The sequence below is a fragment of the Carettochelys insculpta genome, chromosome 31 (genome assembly GCF_033958435.1).
Source record: "Carettochelys insculpta isolate YL-2023 chromosome 31, ASM3395843v1, whole genome shotgun sequence".
Taxonomy (NCBI): Eukaryota; Metazoa; Chordata; order Testudines; family Carettochelyidae; genus Carettochelys; species Carettochelys insculpta.
The window spans coordinates 4,347,587-4,371,697 of NC_134167.1; the positions used below are offsets into that span (position 1 = coordinate 4,347,587).

The window sequence follows — 24,111 nt, forward strand, 5'->3', positions numbered from 1 at the left end:
TGGAAACCCCTTTTCTACAAGCTGATTAAAGCTATTTTTGGTGCCTGCTTTACAAAGACTTTAATTGTTTCATCTCTAACTTCTAGCTATTACAATTGGAATACTAGCATTTAGGGCTATGGGGTTAATCCCATTTTTATAAGTACAGTATCCTTCAGCTTTTGCCATTCCTAAAACTGGGGTAATCAATTTTTTTTATCATTATCCAAGTTTCTGGACCAAGGTATAGTCAAGGTCCTGACGCCAGAGAAAATAAATAGATATTATAGGGGACACTCAAAAGCAGTTGGAAATCAGATTTGGATGTGGTCCACCTATTCATTACCCTGTCTTAAAGTTTTTGTATAGTGAGCGATCACCTAATATTGGGTACTTGCTTTCCAAATTCCCCATTTTTGAATAGTAAATCATAGGGCAAAGGTAATAAATCAAACACTTCAATCACACAAAAAGTATCTGGAAACTAGGAATAAATTAACAAATGCCAAGAGTGAGAGACAGTTTCAATTCATTATTTATCAGGATAGTTTTCTTCACACGATTAGCATAATTAATACTTGGTGCGTTATATCTTCATTCACCCTTGCTAAAGATTATCTCTAGTTCTCTCCCACCCATAGGGAATCTCATTTTTAGTAAAAATTCTGTTGAGTTTTTCTTCAGTAGATCTAAAGACTCTTCCCAAGAGAGGAAAGTATAATCATCTTGCCGACCCCCATTTTAAACAGAAGGGGCAACTGGCATGGATAGGTGAAGTGATTTGCCCAAGGACAGCCTGTAGGCCAGTTGCAGAGCCAGGAATAGAAAGCAGACCTGCAGTCTAACTCACTAGACCACATGACCTCATACGTAGCAGCATATTGAAAACTGAGTACACCTTAAAGTTAATTTCTGAAAAAAACAAGATGGAATTAAAAATATAAATAGTAGATTAATCGACTTAAAAAAAATCTGAACTGGGATGTTGCCCAAATAAAAGGGCCTTGCCAGTTTTAGGACAATCTTAGCATAACCACTTAATAGAGTGAGCTCTAGGTCTTGCAGAACTCAAGCTAATGAGAAAATTATTGGGCAGTGAAGGAACTTAACCAAGTCTCACTTTCGTGTGCCTGAGAAGCTCAAAGAGGGTAACTTTATGTGGTAAGGAGATCTTCATGCACATTTCAAGGTCACACTGCACTGCAGTCTGCCAGAAAATATGTGATGTAAGAGAAGAGTGAAACTTGCAACACTGCAGGGGAATTACAATCACACAAAAAGGTAAAAAGATGGTAATTTAAAAGTAATGACACCAAACTTTTTCACAGGTTTACCTAATTTCTTTTTATTTAGCCAAAGACAGAAATAAGACTATCCCTGAATTTATACACTTTATTTAATTACATAAATATGAATAAAAAAGGTACAGAAAGGCAAAGGTGACAGGACAAAAATTAAAGCTATGGATGGAATATAAATTATTCCAGCTTTTATGACATAGGTATAATCAAACCTAGATAATTCATTTCACACATAAAAAAGTGATATCAGCAAAATCATCCTACCAGCATAAATCTCTTAACACAGGTCATTGTTCAACACTTGACTCTCAAAAGTAGAATTTTTTTCCACAATTATTGCACTTTGAAAAGCTCAGTAAGGTTGAACGGATCAGCTAAAGCTGCAGAAATGGTCATTTTTTAAAAAAATCTTTGGAGATACCTTTATTTTTCCATATCATCTTTAGTCTAGATTGTGGCATTAGGGATCACTGTAAGAACAGAGGTGGTTCATGGAACCCTCTCAGGCTTAAAATTTACAGCTCAGTGCTTTCAAACACATACTCTTAATTAACTTTCACATCAGTAGAATTGCACCAAACAACCAACCTCAACTTTGCTCTCTAAGTACAACTAATAAAGAACATATACAAAACATCTCACTTTGTCAGCAGTCCACACTAAATCAATACCTGAAAACCAGTCCTCGTCACAAAATACTGTACCTCCACACAAATACAAACAACAGTAAAACACCTACAAAAAACATCCACATCATTACCCTTAAGCATCCACTTAATCCAGTAAACATAAAAACCTATTAAAACACCAGTATTACTGCTTACATCACCATACACAAATACCAAAATTCCTCTAACTGTTCTGATAAAATAGGTGCAAAGTTAAAATTGAATGTGTGGCACAATTTATGGAGAGTGACTGTTTAAGTAGAGTAGGTGTTTCAAAGCAGAAGTAACTGATAGTTTTCAGGTTAGCTTTTTAGGTGGTTTCTTTTTAGCAATGTGTGAGATCCACAGTTTTGATATATTAAGTTAAGTATTACCTGGAATAAATATTAATCTGTTCAATCTCAAGTTTTTCAGAATTTTGTATTCTTAATTCACCTCTAATTACTCCTCCCAAACAAACATATGCCTTCTCTTAAATTACATCTTTGCACTTGCAGTAGAAGGTTATGATATATTAATAATAGTAAGCTACTAGCCAACAGTGTGCACTTTTTTTGAAGTCTCTGAATGTCAGGCCTACAGTTATTCCTTGGTACCTGTTGATGAAGCTGTCAGTAAAAACAAAAAGTAGATAAAGTATTTGTCGCTCAACTAAAGTCACACATGTAAGTCCAAGGAACATCTCTTCTAAGATGTCTGTAACCCTTTCACACAAAATCGGATCGTCAATTTGTTAAAACACATTTTAAATACTTGGTGACGTAGGTTTATGAAATCAACATTTACATGCAAATAATCAGTTCTACTGAAAATTTCAAATTGGTGATGGAAATATAGTTGATTCCATATGGCAGCATAGGTATGATACTGTTTTGACAAAATGGTCTTTCTTATTGGCTGGGAGAAATATTATTAGTGTGAGAGAGACCTTCGAAAGTTCTTTAGAGTGGTCACCCACACCTAATGTCTCAGGTTTCTTCTATCCTTTACAAATAGCTTTTACCAGGTTTTCCTGAATAATTTTTATGTCATTGCTGGATGATTTGGGCTTCTGTTTAGCAAGCAGTAAGATCTACTTACACAATTTTTTTTTGGCTACAGCACAAAAGCTAAGATTCAAGAATGAATTCATTAAAAAGGATACATTCTGATTTTCAATTAGAATATGAAAGTACAACACCCAAAACATGATTGATGGAGTCATTGGTAAAAGACAGTTTGAGAGGACACACATGATTATGAAATAAGATGACACAATAGTTTTAAATTGGCAGGTAGTTAATGAAAAGAGAGGTCACAGCAGAAAACTGTTCACCACGTCTTCAGGCAGTGCAGTGGTGCCACAAATAATTGCGTGTGTTTGTAATATACTGACTATTAACATTAAGATGAGAGATGCTAGTCAATTTCTTCAGTTTATCCTTCCTATGCATTTATATAGTAAGGTAATGGACATGGTATAAACCTGAAGAAGAAAAAAATATATTATTTTAAAAACATGTTACGTAATGCAAGAAAGATTTTATATTGCTGAGGAAAATTTATTAATGAACTCCATGAGTTGAATTTATATTCATTGGGTGACTTTATAGTTTGTATTGCACATGCTTTGCATCCTCTAAGTCAGTTATAGCAGACTTAAAATGCTATTTGAATTTCTAGATAAAAATAACAGAAGCATGTTGCATCTTTAAAGACAGGACAAAATGAACCTAAAATAGAAGTGGACAAATATATTTCTGAATCAATGGTACAAATTTCAAGCTCAGAAATGTAGTGGTGAAAAACACAGATGCACAAAATAACAAATGAAAATTTATATTGGCAAACAACAATGCTTCAAATATAAAAGAATAATTAAGAGAATATCAATGCATTTTAAGATGAGTAAATCTGCCTCACTCACTACATTAGCACAACACAGGAAAAGCAAAAATGTACAGAAATGGTAATCAAGTGAAGACAATCTCAAAGCCAATTCCACAAACTACTTGTTACACTTGGATAAACCACTGCACCAAAGACTTCAAGAGTCTTCATAAAGCAGCAGGAATTAAATGAAGAACAGCAGCATGTAATTCAGCGACCTAGATACCAAAATTAACAAAAAAAATGAAAAGGTGAAAACAGATTGATTTATAAAAGATACAAGGAACACCCTCTTATTGATGTTACCGGTAACAACAGAATGATAGATGACGAAGAGCACAGTAAGCAGGAAAAAAAAAATCAAGAAACTTGACCTCATAATAACAGGTAAGATGGAAGTGCAAAAGGAAGAGCAAAAATCCAAAACACAATTTAACAAGGAAAAATATAAAAAGAATGTGATCAGTCCGGGACTTGTTAACAGAGTGCTCATTCAGAAAAACTCATTTCAAAACTGACTCAATACCTTGCTGTTCTAGTCTTATGAGCAGCAGCAGGTGGGGTCTCCAGGAGTAGAGCAAGCAGGGCAGAAAGCTGGAGAGTTGGCTGAGAAATTCCAGGCAAGATGGAAACAGAGTGCAGTGCAAGGTCAGGAGGACTCCGGACACAGTTTCATGGAGGTACCAAAAATATTTATCCATGGAGACCTGCACCCTGTTTACAGGGTGGTCATTCCAAGCCAGCTAGCTGCTCTTAGCCTAGCGCCAAGAGCCTGGAGGGTCAAGACCAGATTCCCTGATTACAGGGCTGTCACTGGCCTCAGGCTGTGCAGTAAACACACTGCCAAGGGACCTCCAGGGCCTCAGAGGCTTGACCCCTAGTTGCAGGGTGCCCAAGCGGCCCATATTACTGAGATGTTTCTAAGCTCCCAGAGTTCTGGAAGAACTGCAACCTGTACCCTGAGTACAGGGTGGTCACTGGGATAAGCCAACCAGCAGAGAGGGCAACCTGAAGTACAGGAAGGTCAGCCTCCTCCAAGTACCACAGGGCCCACTCTATCTCATTCTACAGACACCTGTGACATGCACCCTCATTACAGGGTTGTCACGCTGACCCCTCGAGCAGAGTGGAGTGGCGTGCCAAAGGAGCAAGTGGACTAAGACCCGGACCCCACTTACAGGGCGGGCACGCTGCTCAGGGTTCCACGGAGCTCAACGTCCCCCAGAAGCCAAAAGGGGGACACACTCTCCCCTCGTTACAGGGCCAGGGCTCAAACCAGCTGGCTGCAGTTGGTGACAAAAGAATGAAGGACAGAGACCTGAACCCTGGATACAGGGTGGTCACGCTGCCCAAGCAGCAGGGGATACGACACAAGTTGTGACTCTCAGACTAGTGATCGAAATCACCCTCCTTAAGGGCCGATCACTCTCATCAGCCCCCTAAAATGGAGCTCAGCTTAAGCAGAGCGGAAGGGGCGGACCAAGTCCCCGTTTGAAGGGGTCTCACAATGTCCAGGGCACTGAGCCATGACACCCGAGCCCTTACCCTTCCCTTTGGTGAGGAGAAAGACGATCATACGTTAATATGCTTCGAGCTCCTTTTCTGATGCTGAGAAGAGTAAAGAAAAAGCGCTGCAGCGGCTTAACTTAAAAAAATTAAAATAAATGAATTAAAAAGTTAAAAAGCTCTCACAGCCACTCGTATCACAGGCTCTCAAGAACACCCTCGTACAAAACAAAGGGGGAACTTCTCAGAACAGAAAGAGAGCTCGTGGCACAAGGTCGCTCGACCAAGGTCCATCTCGACCAATCTTCCTCCCCTCAAAAACACAAAGGGAAAAGGGACAAGACCAGCACCCTGATTACAGGGTGGGGGTCAAGGCGACTAGCCCAACAACCCAAAGGAGCCAAAGGCGAAAGGACCCAAGCCCTTCTTACAGGACGGTCCCTCGGGCTAGCCGATTAATGGGAAATACATTTATATATAAGAGAAAAGGAGGAGACCTGAACCCTACTTACAGGGTTGGTCACTCAGCCCAGAGCATCCAGGGGAACCGAGTCGAGTCCTCCCTTAAGAGGAGGCACGTGACATGCCCCCTACTTACAGGGCAGGCAGTCAGATTCAGCAGGCTGAGGATAGGACACAATGCCAAATGAGCAAAGACCTGAACCCCAGTTACAGGGAGGTCCCACTGCTCCAGTAACCTCGGTCTCTTCCAAAAGCAAGGGGCACGTGACTCTCACCCTTTTTACAAGGTGGTCACTCTGACTAGCTGTATTAAGGAATGTAATTACATGAGACAACTTGTAGACCTCAGCCCTGAATACAGGGCGGTCGTGCTCCTTTGGGCCCTCAAATTAACCCTACTCCCCCACAAGTGAGAAGGACTGGGCCTGAACCCTAATTACAGGGCAGCCCCGCTCATTAGAAGGATAAAGGCGCATAAAGCCAAGCAGTCACAGGGCAGAGACCTAGCCCCGACGTTACAGGGCGGTCGTGCTCTGCAAGTTATCAGAGAGCTCAGTATTTCCTATGCTTCAGAGTGATGAGAGGCGCACCCCAATTCCCGTTGGGCACGCTCACTAGACTGCCAGCGGGGTACGATCCCATACCAGCAAGAGGGCAGAGAACTGGCCTGAATAACAGGGAAGGCGAGTCCCTCTGCTCCGAGTTCAGAAGAGCTCAGTATCCCCCAGAAGAGACAGGAGTGTGACCTGCACCCTGATTACAGGGTAGTCATCCCGACTAGAGTCCACAACAAGGCGTAATGCCGAATGAGCAAGTGGGCAAAGACCTGGACCCTGGCTACAGGGCGGTCGCATTCTTTACGTTACCCAAGAGCTCCAAGACCCTGGAAAGCGAAAGGGAGGTGACTTGTACCCTGATTACAGGGCAGGCACTCTGACTACCCCGCTAGCGGAACATTACGTCAAAAGGATAAAACAGCGCACACCCGGACCCTGCTTACAGGGCGGTCGTGTGGCTTTCGGTGTCATTGGGCTTCAGATGCCCCAGAAGGTGTTATGAAATGACCTGAGCCCTGATTACTGGGATGGAACTGTGCCCGGAGTCCCTTTGCTTTTCTCCTCCGCCTTCAGTGACTTGTCTTCTTTCCTCCTCTGTGCTTGATGTTCCTGATGCTCCCTTCTTCACCTCTTGTTCTTGGAGCTGCCTAAAACGGAGAGAGGGAGCACTCAGGCGTGTGTAAATTAGATGCCCTGACGACAAACGCACCTCCCTGATTCATACTGAGTGTAAGCTACGGAAACAAAGTGGTTGTTCGCATCTGCAAACAGCCTGGACATTCGGCCCCTCGCCCATGCGTTCTTCAAACACTTGCGCAGGGACTTGCCCCTCTTCCCAAACCACACTGGGTGGGTGAGAAGAGTACCGAACCCGTCCGACTCTGGAGCCACAATCTCCACATTTCCCCTTGACAGCTATTTTACCAGGCAGTCACCATACAAAATCAAGAGGAATTACAAGATTAAGGGCAGTAGGGAATGAACTGACAAGTAGTCCAAAATGAGCGTCACAGGGTATGCTGCCTGGGTTGACTTAGTGCAAAACTGTCTCAGTACCTTCCCTTTCTGGGCTTACCAGCAACAGCAGCAGAAGGTCGGCTTTCCACCAGCACAGTAAGCAGGGCAGAAAGCAGGAGACTAAGCCGCAGAACCCCAGGTGAGATGGACGCTCACAGTGCAGTGCAAGGTCAGGAGGACTCCGGACACAGTTTCATGGAGGCACCAAAAATATTATCCATGGAGACCTGCACCCTGTTTACAGGGTGGTCATTCCAAGCCAGCTAGCTGCTCTTAGCCTAGCGCCAAGAGCCTGGAGGGTCAAGACCAGATTCCCTGATTACAGGGCTGTCACTGGCCTCAGGCTGTGCAGTAAACACACTGCCAAGGGACCTCCAGGGCCTCAGAGGCTTGACCCCTAGTTGCAGGGTGCCCAAGCGGCCCATATTACTGAGATGTTTCTAAGCTCCCAGAGTTCTGGAAGAACTGCAACCTGTACCCCGATTACAGGGTGGTCACTGGGATAAGCCAACCAGCAGAGAGGGCAACCTGAAGTACAGGAAGGTCAGCCTCCTCCAAGTACCACAGGGCCCACTCTATCTCATTCTACAGACACCTGTGACATGCACCCTCATTACAGGGTTGTCACGCTGACCCCTCGAGCAGAGTGGAGTGGCGTGCCAAAGGAGCAAGTGGACTAAGACCCGGACCCCACTTACAGGGCGGGCACGCTGCTCAGGGTTCCACGGAGCTCAACGTCCCCCAGAAGCCAAAAGGGGGACACGCTCTCCCCTCGTTACAGGGCCAGGGCTCAAACCAGCTGGCTGCAGTTGGTGACAAAAGAATGAAGGACAGAGACCTGAACCCTGGATACAGGGTGGCCACGCTGCCCAAGCAGCAGGGGATACGACAGGAGTTGTGACTCTCAGACTAGTGATCGAAATCACCCTCCTTAAGGGCCGATCACTCTCATCAGCCCCCTAAAATGGAGCTCAGCTTAAGCAGAGCGGAAGGGGCGGACCAAGTCCCCGTTTGAGGGGGTCTCACAATGTCCAGGGCACTGAGCCATGACACCCGAGCCCTTACCCTTCCCTTTGGTGAGGAGAAAGACGATCATACGTTAATATGCTTCGAGCTCCTTTTCTGATGCTGAGAAGAGTAAAGAAAAAGCGCTGCAGCGGCTTAACTTAAAAAAATTAAAATAAATGAATTAAAAAGTTAAAAAGCTCTCACAGCCACTCGTATCACAGGCTCTCAAGAACACCCTCGTACAAAACAAAGGGGGAACTTCTCAGAACAGAAAGAGAGCTCGTGGCACAAGGTCGCTCGACCAAGGTTCATCTCGACCAATCTTCCTCCCCTCAAAAACACAAAGGGAAAAGGGACAAGACCAGCACCCTGATTACAGGGTGGGGGTCAAGGCGACTAGCCCAACAACCCAAAGGAGCCAAAGGCGAAAGGACCCAAGCCCTTCTTACAGGACGGTCCCTCGGGCTAGCCGATTAATGGGAAATACATTTATATATAAGAGAAAAGGAGGAGACCTGAACCCTACTTACAGGGTTGGTCACTCAGCCCAGAGCATCCAGGGGAACCGAGTCGAGTCCTCCCTTAAGAGGAGGCACGTGACATGCCCCCTACTTACAGGGCAGGCAGTCAGATTCAGCAGGCTGAGGATAGGACACAATGCCAAATGAGCAAAGACCTGAACCCCAGTTACAGGGAGGTCCCACTGCTCCAGTAACCTCGGTCTCTTCCAAAAGCAAGGGGCACGTGACTCTCACCCTTTTTACAAGGTGGTCACTCTGACTAGCTGTATTAAGGAACGTAATTACATGAGACAACTTGTAGACCTCAGCCCTGAATACAGGGCGGTCGTGCTCCTTTGGGCCCTCAAATTAACCCTACTCCCCCACAAGTGAGAAGGACTGGGCCTGAACCCTAATTACAGGGCAGCCCCGCTCATTAGAAGGATAAAGGCGCATAAAGCCAAGCAGTCACAGGGCAGAGACCTAGCCCCGACGTTACAGGGCGGTCGTGCTCTGCAAGTTATCAGAGAGCTCAGTATTTCCTATGCTTCAGAGTGATGAGAGGCGCACCCCAATTCCCGTTGGGCACGCTCACTAGACTGCCAGCGGGGTACGATCCCATACCAGCAAGAGGGCAGAGAACTGGCCTGAATAACAGGGAAGGCGAGTCCCTCTGCTCCGAGTTCAGAAGAGCTCAGTATCCCCCAGAAGAGACAGGAGTGTGACCTGCACCCTGATTACAGGGTAGTCATCCCGACTAGAGTCCACAACAAGGCGTAATGCCGAATGAGCAAGTGGGCAAAGACCTGGACCCTGGCTACAGGGCGGTCGCATTCTTTACGTTACCCAAGAGCTCCAAGACCCTGGAAAGCGAAAGGGAGGTGACTTGTACCCTGATTACAGGGCAGGCACTCTGACTACCCCGCTAGCGGAACATTACGTCAAAAGGATAAAACAGCGCACACCCGGACCCTGCTTACAGGGCGGTCGTGTGGCTTTCGGTGTCATTGGGCTTCAGATGCCCCAGAAGGTGTTATGAAATGACCTGAGCCCTGATTACTGGGATGGAACTGTGCCCGGAGTCCCTTTGCTTTTCTCCTCCGCCTTCAGTGACTTGTCTTCTTTCCTCCTCTGTGCTTGATGTTCCTGATGCTCCCTTCTTCACCTCTTGTTCTTGGAGCTGCCTAAAACGGAGAGAGGGAGCACTCAGGCGTGTGTAAATTAGATGCCCTGACGACAAACGCACCTCCCTGATTCATACTGAGTGTAAGCTACGGAAACAAAGTGGTTGTTCGCATCTGCAAACAGCCTGGACATTCGGCCCCTCGCCCATGCGTTCTTCAAACACTTGCGCAGGGACTTGCCCCTCTTCCCAAACCACACTGGGTGGGTGAGAAGAGTACCGAACCCGTCCGACTCTGGAGCCACAATCTCCACATTTCCCCTTGACAGCTATTTTACCAGGCAGTCACCATACAAAATCAAGAGGAATTACAAGATTAAGGGCAGTAGGGAATGAACTGACAAGTAGTCCAAAATGAGCGTCACAGGGTATGCTGCCTGGGTTGACTTAGTGCAAAACTGTCTCAGTACCTTCCCTTTCTGGGCTTACCAGCAACAGCAGCAGAAGGTCGGCTTTCCACCAGCACAGTAAGCAGGGCAGAAAGCAGGAGACTAAGCCGCAGAACCCCAGGCGAGATGGACGCTCACAGTGCAGTGCAAGGTCAGGAGGACTCCGGACACAGTTTCATGGAGGCACCAAAAATATTATCCATGGAGACCTGCACCCTGTTTACAGGGTGGTCATTCCAAGCCAGCTAGCTGCTCTTAGCCTAGCGCCAAGAGCCTGGAGGGTCAAGACCAGATTCCCTGATTACAGGGCTGTCACTGGCCTCAGGCTGTGCAGTAAACACACTGCCAAGGGACCTCCAGGGCCTCAGAGGCTTGACCCCTAGTTGCAGGGTGCCCAAGCGGCCCATATTACTGAGATGTTTCTAAGCTCCCAGAGTTCTGGAAGAACTGCAACCTGTACCCCGATTACAGGGTGGTCACTGGGATAAGCCAACCAGCAGAGAGGGCAACCTGAAGTACAGGAAGGTCAGCCTCCTCCAAGTACCACAGGGCCCACTCTATCTCATTCTACAGACACCTGTGACATGCACCCTCATTACAGGGTTGTCACGCTGACCCCTCGAGCAGAGTGGAGTGGCGTGCCAAAGGAGCAAGTGGACTAAGACCCGGACCCCACCTACAGGGCGGGCACGCTGCTCAGGGTTCCACGGAGCTCAACGTCCCCCAGAAGCCAAAAGGGGGACACACTCTCCCCTCGTTACAGGGCCAGGGCTCAAACCAGCTGGCTGCAGTTGGTGACAAAAGAATGAAGGACAGAGACCTGAACCCTGGATACAGGGTGGCCACGCTGCCCAAGCAGCAGGGGATACGACAGGAGTTGTGACTCTCAGACTAGTGATCGAAATCACCCTCCTTAAGGGCCGATCACTCTCATCAGCCCCCTAAAATGGAGCTCAGCTTAAGCAGAGCGGAAGGGGCGGACCAAGTCCCCGTTTGAGGGGGTCTCACAATGTCCAGGGCACTGAGCCATGACACCCGAGCCCTTACCCTTCCCTTTGGTGAGGAGAAAGACGATCATACGTTAATATGCTTCGAGCTCCTTTTCTGATGCTGAGAAGAGTAAAGAAAAAGCGCTGCAGCGGCTTAACTTAAAAAAATTAAAATAAATGAATTAAAAAGTTAAAAAGCTCTCACAGCCACTCGTATCACAGGCTCTCAAGAACACCCTCGTACAAAACAAAGGGGGAACTTCTCAGAACAGAAAGAGAGCTCGTGGCACAAGGTCGCTCGACCAAGGTCCATCTCGACCAATCTTCCTCCCCTCAAAAACACAAAGGGAAAAGGGACAAGACCAGCACCCTGATTACAGGGTGGGGGTCAAGGCGACTAGCCCAACAACCCAAAGGAGCCAAAGGCGAAAGGACCCAAGCCCTTCTTACAGGACGGTCCCTCGGGCTAGCCGATTAATGGGAAATACATTTATATATAAGAGAAAAGGAGGAGACCTGAACCCTACTTACAGGGTTGGTCACTCAGCCCAGAGCATCCAGGGGAACCGAGTCGAGTCCTCCCTTAAGAGGAGGCACGTGACATGCCCCCTACTTACAGGGCAGGCAGTCAGATTCAGCAGGCTGAGGATAGGACACAATGCCAAATGAGCAAAGACCTGAACCCCAGTTACAGGGAGGTCCCACTGCTCCAGTAACCTCGGTCTCTTCCAAAAGCAAGGGGCACGTGACTCTCACCCTTTTTACAAGGTGGTCACTCTGACTAGCTGTATTAAGGAACGTAATTACATGAGACAACTTGTAGACCTCAGCCCTGAATACAGGGCGGTCGTGCTCCTTTGGGCCCTCAAATTAACCCTACTCCCCCACAAGTGAGAAGGACTGGGCCTGAACCCTAATTACAGGGCAGCCCCGCTCATTAGAAGGATAAAGGCGCATAAAGCCAAGCAGTCACAGGGCAGAGACCTAGCCCCGACGTTACAGGGCGGTCGTGCTCTGCAAGTTATCAGAGAGCTCAGTATTTCCTATGCTTCAGAGTGATGAGAGGCGCACCCCAATTCCCGTTGGGCACGCTCACTAGACTGCCAGCGGGGTACGATCCCATACCAGCAAGAGGGCAGAGAACTGGCCTGAATAACAGGGAAGGCGAGTCCCTCTGCTCCGAGTTCAGAAGAGCTCAGTATCCCCCAGAAGAGACAGGAGTGTGACCTGCACCCTGATTACAGGGTAGTCATCCCGACTAGAGTCCACAACAAGGCGTAATGCCGAATGAGCAAGTGGGCAAAGACCTGGACCCTGGCTACAGGGCGGTCGCATTCTTTACGTTACCCAAGAGCTCCAAGACCCTGGAAAGCGAAAGGGAGGTGACTTGTACCCTGATTACAGGGCAGGCACTCTGACTACCCCGCTAGCGGAACATTACGTCAAAAGGATAAAACAGCGCACACCCGGACCCTGCTTACAGGGCGGTCGTGTGGCTTTCGGTGTCATTGGGCTTCAGATGCCCCAGAAGGTGTTATGAAATGACCTGAGCCCTGATTACTGGGATGGAACTGTGCCCGGAGTCCCTTTGCTTTTCTCCTCCGCCTTCAGTGACTTGTCTTCTTTCCTCCTCTGTGCTTGATGTTCCTGATGCTCCCTTCTTCACCTCTTGTTCTTGGAGCTGCCTAAAACGGAGAGAGGGAGCACTCAGGCGTGTGTAAATTAGATGCCCTGACGACAAACGCACCTCCCTGATTCATACTGAGTGTAAGCTACGGAAACAAAGTGGTTGTTCGCATCTGCAAACAGCCTGGACATTCGGCCCCTCGCCCATGCGTTCTTCAAACACTTGCGCAGGGACTTGCCCCTCTTCCCAAACCACACTGGGTGGGTGAGAAGAGTACCGAACCCGTCCGACTCTGGAGCCACAATCTCCACATTTCCCCTTGACAGCTATTTTACCAGGCAGTCACCATACAAAATCAAGAGGAATTACAAGATTAAGGGCAGTAGGGAATGAACTGACAAGTAGTCCAAAATGAGCGTCACAGGGTATGCTGCCTGGGTTGACTTAGTGCAAAACTGTCTCAGTACCTTCCCTTTCTGGGCTTACCAGCAACAGCAGCAGAAGGTCGGCTTTCCACCAGCACAGTAAGCAGGGCAGAAAGCAGGAGACTAAGCCGCAGAACCCCAGGCGAGATGGACGCTCACAGTGCAGTGCAAGGTCAGGAGGACTCCGGACACAGTTTCATGGAGGCACCAAAAATATTATCCATGGAGACCTGCACCCTGTTTACAGGGTGGTCATTCCAAGCCAGCTAGCTGCTCTTAGCCTAGCGCCAAGAGCCTGGAGGGTCAAGACCAGATTCCCTGATTACAGGGCTGTCACTGGCCTCAGGCTGTGCAGTAAACACACTGCCAAGGGACCTCCAGGGCCTCAGAGGCTTGACCCCTAGTTGCAGGGTGCCCAAGCGGCCCATATTACTGAGATGTTTCTAAGCTCCCAGAGTTCTGGAAGAACTGCAACCTGTACCCCGATTACAGGGTGGTCACTGGGATAAGCCAACCAGCAGAGAGGGCAACCTGAAGTACAGGAAGGTCAGCCTCCTCCAAGTACCACAGGGCCCACTCTATCTCATTCTACAGACACCTGTGACATGCACCCTCATTACAGGGTTGTCACGCTGACCCCTCGAGCAGAGTGGAGTGGCGTGCCAAAGGAGCAAGTGGACTAAGACCCGGACCCCACTTACAGGGCGGGCACGCTGCTCAGGGTTCCACGGAGCTCAACGTCCCCCAGAAGCCAAAAGGGGGACACGCTCTCCCCTCGTTACAGGGCCAGGGCTCAAACCAGCTGGCTGCAGTTGGTGACAAAAGAATGAAGGACAGAGACCTGAACCCTGGATACAGGGTGGCCACGCTGCCCAAGCAGCAGGGGATACGACAGGAGTTGTGACTCTCAGACTAGTGATCGAAATCACCCTCCTTAAGGGCCGATCACTCTCATCAGCCCCCTAAAATGGAGCTCAGCTTAAGCAGAGCGGAAGGGGCGGACCAAGTCCCCGTTTGAGGGGGTCTCACAATGTCCAGGGCACTGAGCCATGACACCCGAGCCCTTACCCTTCCCTTTGGTGAGGAGAAAGACGATCATACGTTAATATGCTTCGAGCTCCTTTTCTGATGCTGAGAAGAGTAAAGAAAAAGCGCTGCAGCGGCTTAACGTAAAAAAATTAAAATAAATGAATTAAAAAGTTAAAAAGCTCTCACACCCACTCGTATCACAGGCTCTCAAGAACACCCTCGTACAAAACAAAGGGGGAACTTCTCAGAACAGAAAGAGAGCTCGTGGCACAAGGTCACTCGACCAAGGTTCATCTCGACCAATCTTCCTCCCCTCAAAAACACAAAGGGAAAAGGGACAAGACCAGCACCCTGATTACAGGGTGGGGGTCAAGGCGACTAGCCCAACAACCCAAAGGAGCCAAAGGCGAAAGGACCCAAGCCCTTCTTACAGGACGGTCCCTCGGGCTAGCCGATTAATGGGAAATACATTTATATATAAGAGAAAAGGAGGAGACCTGAACCCTACTTACAGGGTTGGTCACTCAGCCCAGAGCATCCAGGGGAACCGAGTCGAGTCCTCCCTTAAGAGGAGGCACGTGACATGCCCCCTACTTACAGGGCAGGCAGTCAGATTCAGCAGGCTGAGGATAGGACACAATGCCAAATGAGCAAAGACCTGAACCCCAGTTACAGGGAGGTCCCACTGCTCCAGTAACCTCGGTCTCTTCCAAAAGCAAGGGGCACGTGACTCTCACCCTTTTTACAAGGTGGTCACTCTGACTAGCTGTATTAAGGAACGTAATTACATGAGACAACTGGTAGACCTCAGCCCTGAATACAGGGCGGTCGTGCTCCTTTGGGCCCTCAAATTAACCCTACTCCCCCACAAGTGAGAAGGACTGGGCCTGAACCCTAATTACAGGGCAGCCCCGCTCATTAGAAGGATAAAGGCGCATAAAGCCAAGCAGTCACGGGCAGAGACCTAGCCCCGACGTTACAGGGCGGTCGTGCTCTGCAAGTTGTCAGAGAGCTCAGTATTTCTCGTACTTCAGAGTGATGAGAGGCGCACCCCAATTCCCGCTGGGCACGCTCACTAGACTGCCAGCGGGGTACGATCCCATACCAGCAAGAGGGCAGAGAACTGGCCTGAATAACAGGGAAGGCGAGTCCCTCTGCTCCGAGTTCAGAAGAGCTCAGTATCCCCCAGAAGCGACAGGAATGTGACTTGCACCCTGATTACAGGGTAGTCATCCCGACTAGAGTCCACAACAAGGCGTAATGCCGAATGAGCAAGTGGGCAAAGACCTGGACCCTGGCTACAGGGCGGTCGCATTCTTTACGTTACCCAAGAGCTCCAAGACCCTGGAAAGCGAAAGGGAGGTGACTTGTACCCTGCTTACAGGGCAGGCACTCTGACTACCCCGCTAGCGGAGCATTACGTCAAAAGGATAAAACAGCGCACACCCGGACCCTGCTTACAGGGCGGTCGTGTGGCTTTCGGTGTTATTGGGCTTCAGATGCCCCAGAAGGTGTTATGAAATGACCTGAGCCCTGATTACTGGGATGGAACTGTGCCCGGAGTCCCTTTGCTTTTCTCCTCCGCCTTCAGTGACTTGTCTTCTTTCCTCCTCTGTGCTTGATGTTCCTGATGCTTCCTTCTTCACCTCTTGTTCTTGGAGCTGCCTAAAACGGAGAGAGGGAGCACTCAGGAGTGTGTAAATTAGATGCCCTGACGACAAACGCACCTCCCTGATTCATATTGAGTGTAAGCTACGGAAACAAAGTGGTTGTTCGCATCTGCAAACAGCCTGGACATTCGGCCCCTCGCCCATGCGTTCTTCAAACACTTGCGCAGGGACTTGCCCCTCTTCCCAAACCACACTGGGTGGGTGAGAAGAGTACCGAACCCGTCCGACTCTGGAGCCACAATCTCCACATTTCCCCTTGACAGCTATTTTACCAGGCAGTCACCATACAAAATCAAGAGGAATTACAAGATTAAGGGCAGTAGGGAATGAACTGACAAGTAGTCCAAAATGAGCGTCACAGGGTATGCTGCCTGGGTTGACTTAGTGCAAAACTGTCTCAGTACCTTCCCTTTCTGGGCTTACCAGCAACAGCAGCAGAAGGTCGGCTTTCCACCAGCACAGTAAGCAGGGCAGAAAGCAGGAGACTAAGCCGCAGAACCCCAGGCAAGATGGACGCTCACAGTGCAGTGCAAGGTCAGGAGGACTCCGGACACAGTTTCATGGAGGCACCAAAAATATTATCCATTGAGACCTGCACCCTGTTTACAGGGTGGTCATTCCAAGCCAGCTAGCTGCTCTTAGCCTAGCGCCAAGAGCCTGGAGGGTCAAGACCAGATTCCCTGATTACAGGGCTGTCACTGGCCTCAGGCTGTGCAGTAAACACACTGCCAAGGGACCTCCAGGGCCTCAGAGGCTTGACCCCTAGTTGCAGGGTGCCCAAGCGGCCCATATTACTGAGATGTTTCTAAGCTCCCAGAGTTCTGGAAGAACTGCAACCTGTACCCCGATTACAGGGTGGTCAGTGGGATAAGCCAACCAGCAGAGAGGGCAACCTGAAGTACAGGAAGGTCAGCCTCCTCCAAGTACCACAGGGCCCACTCTATCTCATTCTACAGACACCTGTGACATGCACCCTCATTACAGGGTTGTCACGCTGACCCCTCGAGCAGAGTGGAGTGGCGTGCCAAAGGAGCAAGTGGACTAAGACCCGGACCCCACTTACAGGGCGGGCACGCTGCTCAGGGTTCCACGGAGCTCAACGTCCCCCAGAAGCCAAAAGGGGGACACGCTCTCCCCTCGTTACAGGGCCAGGGCTCAAACCAGCTGGCTGCAGTTGGTGACAAAAGAATGAAGGACAGAGACCTGAACCCTGGATACAGGGTGGCCACGCTGCCCAAGCAGCAGGGGATACGACGCGAGTTGTGACTCTCAGACTAGTGATCGAAATCACCCTCCTTAAGGGCCGATCACTCTCATCAGCCCCCTAAAATGGAGCTCAGCTTAAGCAGAGCGGAAGGGGCGGACCAAGTCCCCGTTTGAGGGGGTCTCACAATGTCCAGGGCACTGAGCCATGACACCCGAGCCCTTACCCTTCCCTTTGGTGAGGAGAAAGACGATCATACGTTAATATGCTTCGAGCTCCTTTTCTGATGCTGAGAAGAGTAAAGAAAAAGCGCTGCAGCGGCTTAACTTAAAAAAATTAAAATAAATAAATTAAAAAGTTAAAAAGCTCTCACAGCCACTCGTATCACAGGCTCTCAAGAACACCCTCGTACAAAACAAAGGGGGAACTTCTCAGAACAGAAAGAGAGCTCGTGGCACAAGGTCGCTCGACCAAGGTCCATCTCGACCAATCTTCCTCCCCTCAAAAACACAAAGGGAAAAGGGACAAGACCAGCACCCTGATTACAGGGTGGGGGTCAAGGCGACTAGCCCAACAACCCAAAGGAGCCAAAGGCGAAAGGACCCAAGCCCTTCTTACAGGACGGTCCCTCGGGCTAGCCGATTAATGGGAAATACGTTTATATATAAGAGAAAAGGAGGAGACCTGAACCCTACTTACAGGGTTGGTCACTCAGCCCAGAGCATCCAGGGGAACCGAGTCGAGTCCTCCCTTAAGAGGAGGCACGTGACATGCCCCCTACTTACAGGGCAGGCAGTCAGATTCAGCAGGCTGAGGATAGGACACAATGCCAAATGAGCAAAGACCTGAACCCCAGTTACAGGGAGGTCCCACTGCTCCAGTAACCTCGGTCTCTTCCAAAAGCAAGGGGCACGTGACTCTCACCCTTTTTACAAGGTGGTCACTCTGACTAGCTGTATTAAGGAACGTAATTACATGAGACAACTTGTAGACCTCAGCCCTGAATACAGGGCGGTCGTGCTCCTTTGGGCCCTCAAATTAACCCTACTCCCCCACAGGTGAGAAGGACTGGGCCTGAACCCTAATTACAGGGCAGCCCCGCTCATTAGAAGGATAAAGGCGCATAAAGCCAAGCAGTCACGGGCAGAGACCTAGTCCCGACGTTACAGGGCGGTCGTGCTCTGCAAGTTGTCAGAGAGCTCAGTATTTCTCGTACTTCAGAGTGATGAGAGGCGCACCCCAATTCCCGTTGGGCACGCTCACTAGACTGCCAGCGGGGTACGATCCCATACCAGCAAGAGGGCAGAGAACTGGCCTGAATAACAGGGAAGGCGAGTCCCTCTGCTCCGAGTTCAGAAGAGCTCAGTATCCCCCAGAAGCGACAGGAATGTGACTTGCACCCTGATTACAGGGTAGTCATCCCGACTAGAGTCCACAACAAGGCGTAATGCCGAATGAGCAAGTGGGCAAAGACCTGGACCCTGGCTACAGGGCGGTCGCATTCTTTACGTTACCCAAGAGCTCCAAGACCCTGGAAAGCGAAAGGGAGGTGACTTGTACCCTGCTTACAGGGCAGGCACTCTGACTACCCCGCTAGCGGAGCATTACGTCAAAAGGATAAAACAGCGCACACCCGGACCCTGCTTACAGGGCGGTCGTGTGGCTTTCGGTGTTATTGGGCTTCAGATGCCCCAGAAGGTGTTATGAAATGACCTGAGCCCTGATTACTGGGATGGAACTGTGCCCGGAGTCCCTTTGCTTTTCTCCTCCGCCTTCAGTGACTTGTCTTCTTTCCTCCTCTGTGCTTGATGTTCCTGATGCTTCCTTCTTCACCTCTTGTTCTTGGAGCTGCCTAAAACGGAGAGAGGGAGCACTCAGGAGTGTGTAAATTAGATGCCCTGACGACAAACGCACCTCCCTGATTCATATTGAGTGTAAGCTACGGAAACAAAGTGGTTGTTCGCATCTGCAAACAGCCTGGACATTCGGCCCCTCGCCCATGCGTTCTTCAAACACTTGCGCAGGGACTTGCCCCTCTTCCCAAACCACACTGGGTGGGTGAGAAGAGTACCGAACCCGTCCGACTCTGGAGCCACAATCTCCACATTTCCCCTTGACAGCTATTTTACCAGGCAGTCACCATACAAAATCAAGAGGAATTACAAGATTAAGGGCAGTAGGGAATGAACTGACAAGTAGTCCAAAATGAGCGTCACAGGGTATGCTGCCTGGGTTGACTTAGTGCAAAACTGTCTCAGTACCTTCCCTTTCTGGGCTTACCAGCAACAGCAGCAGAAGGTCGGCTTTCCACCAGCACAGTAAGCAGGGCAGAAAGCAGGAGACTAAGCCGCAGAACCCCAGGCAAGATGGACGCTCACAGTGCAGTGCAAGGTCAGGAGGACTCCGGACACAGTTTCATGGAGGCACCAAAAATATTATCCATTGAGACCTGCACCCTGTTTACAGGGTGGTCATTCCAAGCCAGCTAGCTGCTCTTAGCCTAGCGCCAAGAGCCTGGAGGGTCAAGACCAGATTCCCTGATTACAGGGCTGTCACTGGCCTCAGGCTGTGCAGTAAACACACTGCCAAGGGACCTCCAGGGCCTCAGAGGCTTGACCCCTAGTTGCAGGGTGCCCAAGCGGCCCATATTACTGAGATGTTTCTAAGCTCCCAGAGTTCTGGAAGAACTGCAACCTGTACCCCGATTACAGGGTGGTCAGTGGGATAAGCCAACCAGCAGAGAGGGCAACCTGAAGTACAGGAAGGTCAGCCTCCTCCAAGTACCACAGGGCCCACTCTATCTCATTCTACAGACACCTGTGACATGCACCCTCATTACAGGGTTGTCACGCTGACCCCTCGAGCAGAGTGGAGTGGCGTGCCAAAGGAGCAAGTGGACTAAGACCCGGACCCCACTTACAGGGCGGGCACGCTGCTCAGGGTTCCACGGAGCTCAACGTCCCCCAGAAGCCAAAAGGGGGACACGCTCTCCCCTCGTTACAGGGCCAGGGCTCAAACCAGCTGGCTGCAGTTGGTGACAAAAGAATGAAGGACAGAGACCTGAACCCTGGATACAGGGTGGCCACGCTGCCCAAGCAGCAGGGGATACGACGCGAGTTGTGACTCTCAGACTAGTGATCGAAATCACCCTCCTTAAGGGCCGATCACTCTCATCAGCCCCCTAAAATGGAGCTCAGCTTAAGCAGAGCGGAAGGGGCGGACCAAGTCCCCGTTTGAGGGGGTCTCACAATGTCCAGGGCACTGAGCCATGACACCCGAGCCCTTACCCTTCCCTTTGGTGAGGAGAAAGACGATCATACGTTAATATGCTTCGAGCTCCTTTTCTGATGCTGAGAAGAGTAAAGAAAAAGCGCTGCAGCGGCTTAACTTAAAAAAATTAAAATAAATAAATTAAAAAGTTAAAAAGCTCTCACAGCCACTCGTATCACAGGCTCTCAAGAACACCCTCGTACAAAACAAAGGGGGAACTTCTCAGAACAGAAAGAGAGCTCGTGGCACAAGGTCGCTCGACCAAGGTCCATCTCGACCAATCTTCCTCCCCTCAAAAACACAAAGGGAAAAGGGACAAGACCAGCACCCTGATTACAGGGTGGGGGTCAAGGCGACTAGCCCAACAACCCAAAGGAGCCAAAGGCGAAAGGACCCAAGCCCTTCTTACAGGACGGTCCCTCGGGCTAGCCGATTAATGGGAAATACGTTTATATATAAGAGAAAAGGAGGAGACCTGAACCCTACTTACAGGGTTGGTCACTCAGCCCAGAGCATCCAGGGGAACCGAGTCGAGTCCTCCCTTAAGAGGAGGCACGTGACATGCCCCCTACTTACAGGGCAGGCAGTCAGATTCAGCAGGCTGAGGATAGGACACAATGCCAAATGAGCAAAGACCTGAACCCCAGTTACAGGGAGGTCCCACTGCTCCAGTAACCTCGGTCTCTTCCAAAAGCAAGGGGCACGTGACTCTCACCCTTTTTACAAGGTGGTCACTCTGACTAGCTGTATTAAGGAACGTAATTACATGAGACAACTTGTAGACCTCAGCCCTGAATACAGGGCGGTCGTGCTCCTTTGGGCCCTCAAATTAACCCTACTCCCCCACAGGTGAGAAGGACTGGGCCTGAACCCTAATTACAGGGCAGCCCCGCTCATTAGAAGGATAAAGGCGCATAAAGCCAAGCAGTCACGGGCAGAGACCTAGTCCCGACGTTACAGGGCGGTCGTGCTCTGCAAGTTGTCAGAGAGCTCAGTATTTCTCGTACTTCAGAGTGATGAGAGGCGCACCCCAATTCCCGTTGGGCACGCTCACTAGACTGCCAGCGGGGTACGATCCCATACCAGCAAGAGGGCAGAGAACTGGCCTGAATAACAGGGAAGGCGAGTCCCTCTGCTCCGAGTTCAGAAGAGCTCAGTATCCCCCAGAAGCGACAGGAATGTGACTTGCACCCTGATTACAGGGTAGTCATCCCGACTAGAGTCCACAACAAGGCGTAATGCCGAATGAGCAAGTGGGCAAAGACCTGGACCCTGGCTACAGGGCGGTCGCATTCTTTACGTTACCCAAGAGCTCCAAGACCCTGGAAAGCGAAAGGGAGGTGACTTGTACCCTGCTTACAGGGCAGGCACTCTGACTACCCCGCTAGCGGAGCATTACGTCAAAAGGATAAAACAGCGCACACCCGGACCCTGCTTACAGGGCGGTCGTGTGGCTTTCGGTGTTATTGGGCTTCAGATGCCCCAGAAGGTGTTATGAAATGACCTGAGCCCTGATTACTGGGATGGAACTGTGCCCGGAGTCCCTTTGCTTTTCTCCTCCGCCTTCAGTGACTTGTCTTCTTTCCTCCTCTGTGCTTGATGTTCCTGATGCTCCCTTCTTCACCTCTTGTTCTTGGAGCTGCCTAAAACGGAGAGAGGGAGCACTCAGCTCTGTGTAAGTCAGATGCCCTGATGACAAATGCACCTCCCTGACTCAAAGTGATCCCCTCCGGCCCCCAAGTACAGCGGTGCCGGGAGCTGGAGCCGACGCCGCAGCGCTCCGGCGTGGACACGAGCCCCAGCCCCGGGAAGCCGGGCGGGAGGAAGGGGGCGGCGGGAGGCTGCCGGCCCCGGGTTTTCAGGCGGGTGGACAGACTGACGGACGTGCGGACACAGCGCCCTGCCGCGCTGCGGGGGGAGGCAGGAGCGGGCGGGCAGCGGGCGGGTGCAAAGTCCGAGCAGTCCCAGCGCTGCCCCGGCTGTTACTGCGGTACCCGCAGGCCGATTACCGGCGCTCGCCGGGCTCCGTCCGCTCCCGGCCCTGCTGCGCGGCTTTGGCGGGGCGGCCCCGGGCTGCGAGAGGAGCCCGGGTCACTGAACGCCCGTGTTCTCCCGCCCCGAGCCCGTTGTGCGGGTCGCTCCTGTCGCTGGGCCACACCGTAAACCCAGCGCGAGAGAAGGGCGCGTGGAGCCCGCCGGGCACCGCGGGGTATTTCCCGCCGTCCGGCCGCGGCCCCTGCTCCAGGGACCGTACGGGCAGTCACGGGCGTTGTCAGAGGGGCCAAGGACCCGATTTAGTCACTGACACTTCCCCGCCCGCCCCGAGCCTCCTCCTGTCCCGTCACCTCCGCCTTCCCCGCCGGCCCCGAGCCTCCTCCTGTCCCCTCACCTCCGCCTTCCCCGCCCGCCCCGAGCCTCCTCCTGTCCCGTCACCTCCGCCTTCCCCGCCGGCCCCGAGCCGCCTCCTGTCCCGTTACCTCCGCCTTCCCCGCCCGCCCCGAGCCTCCTCCTGTCCCCTCACCTCCGCCTTCCCCGCCCGCCCCGAGCCTCCTGTCCCGTCACCTCCGCCTTCCCCGCCCGCCCCGAGCCTCCTCCTGTCCCGTCACCTCCGCCTTCCCCGCCCGCCCCGAGCCTCCTCCTGTCCCGTCACCTCCGCCTTCCCCGCCCGGCCCGAGCCTCCTCCCGTCCCCTCACCTCCGCCTTCCCCGCCCGCCCCGAGCCTCCTCCTGTCCCGTCACCTCCGCCTTCCCCGCCCGCCCCGAGCCTCCTCCTGTCCCCTCACCTCCGCCTTCCCCGCCCGCCCCGAGCCTCCTGTCCCGTCACCTCCGCCTTCCCCGCCCGCCCCGAGCCGCCTCCTGTCCCGTCACCTCCGCCTTCCCCGCCCGCCCCGAGCCTCCTCCTGTCCCGTCACCTCCGCCTTCCCCGCCCGCCCCGAGCCGCCTCCTGTCCCCTCACCTCCGCCTTCCCCGCCCGCCCCGAGCCTCCTCCTGTCCCGTCACCTCCGCCTTCCCCGCCCGCCCCGAGCCGCCTCCTGTCCCCTCACCTCCGCCTTCCCCGCCCGCCCCGAGCCTCCTCCTGTCCCGTCACCTCAGCCTTTCCCGCCCGCCCCGAGCCTCCTGTCCCGTCACCTCCGCCTTCCCCGCCCGCCCCGAGCCGCCTCCTGTCCCGTCACCTCAGCCTTCCCCGCCCGCCCCGAGCCGCCTCCTGTCCCGTCACCTCCGCCTTCCCCGCCCGCCCCGAGCCGCCTCCTGTCCCGTCACCTCCGCCTTTCCCGCCCGCCCCGAGCCTCCTGTCCTGTTACCTCCGCCTTCCCCGCGCGCCCCGAGCCTCCTGTCCCGTCACCTCCGCCTTCCCCGCCCGCCCCGAGCCTCCTCCTGTCCCCTCACCTCCGCCTTCCCCGCGCGCCCCGAGCCTCCTCCTGTCCCCTCACCTCCGCCTTCCCCGCCCGCCCCGAGCCT

General features: G+C 51.5%; 1 long non-coding RNA gene across 2 annotated transcripts; it reads right to left on the reverse strand.

The window, feature by feature from the left end:
• Window positions 1–1,297: 1,297 nt before the first annotated feature.
• LOC142004327 (uncharacterized) lies at window positions 1,298–23,755 on the reverse strand. 2 transcript variants are annotated; one of them, XR_012642976.1, is made up of 8 exons: window positions 23,741–23,755; window positions 19,664–22,296; window positions 16,603–19,235; window positions 13,542–16,174; window positions 10,480–13,113; window positions 7,418–10,051; window positions 4,344–6,989; window positions 1,298–3,413 (listed from the first exon to the last, which is right to left on the reverse strand). It is a non-coding gene; the product is annotated as an uncharacterized LOC142004327 (long non-coding RNA). The 2 variants fall into 2 exon arrangements; XR_012642975.1 differs by lacking the exon at window positions 23,741–23,755 and adding an exon at window positions 22,663–22,920.
• Between the last annotated feature and the right edge of the window lie 356 nt (window positions 23,756–24,111).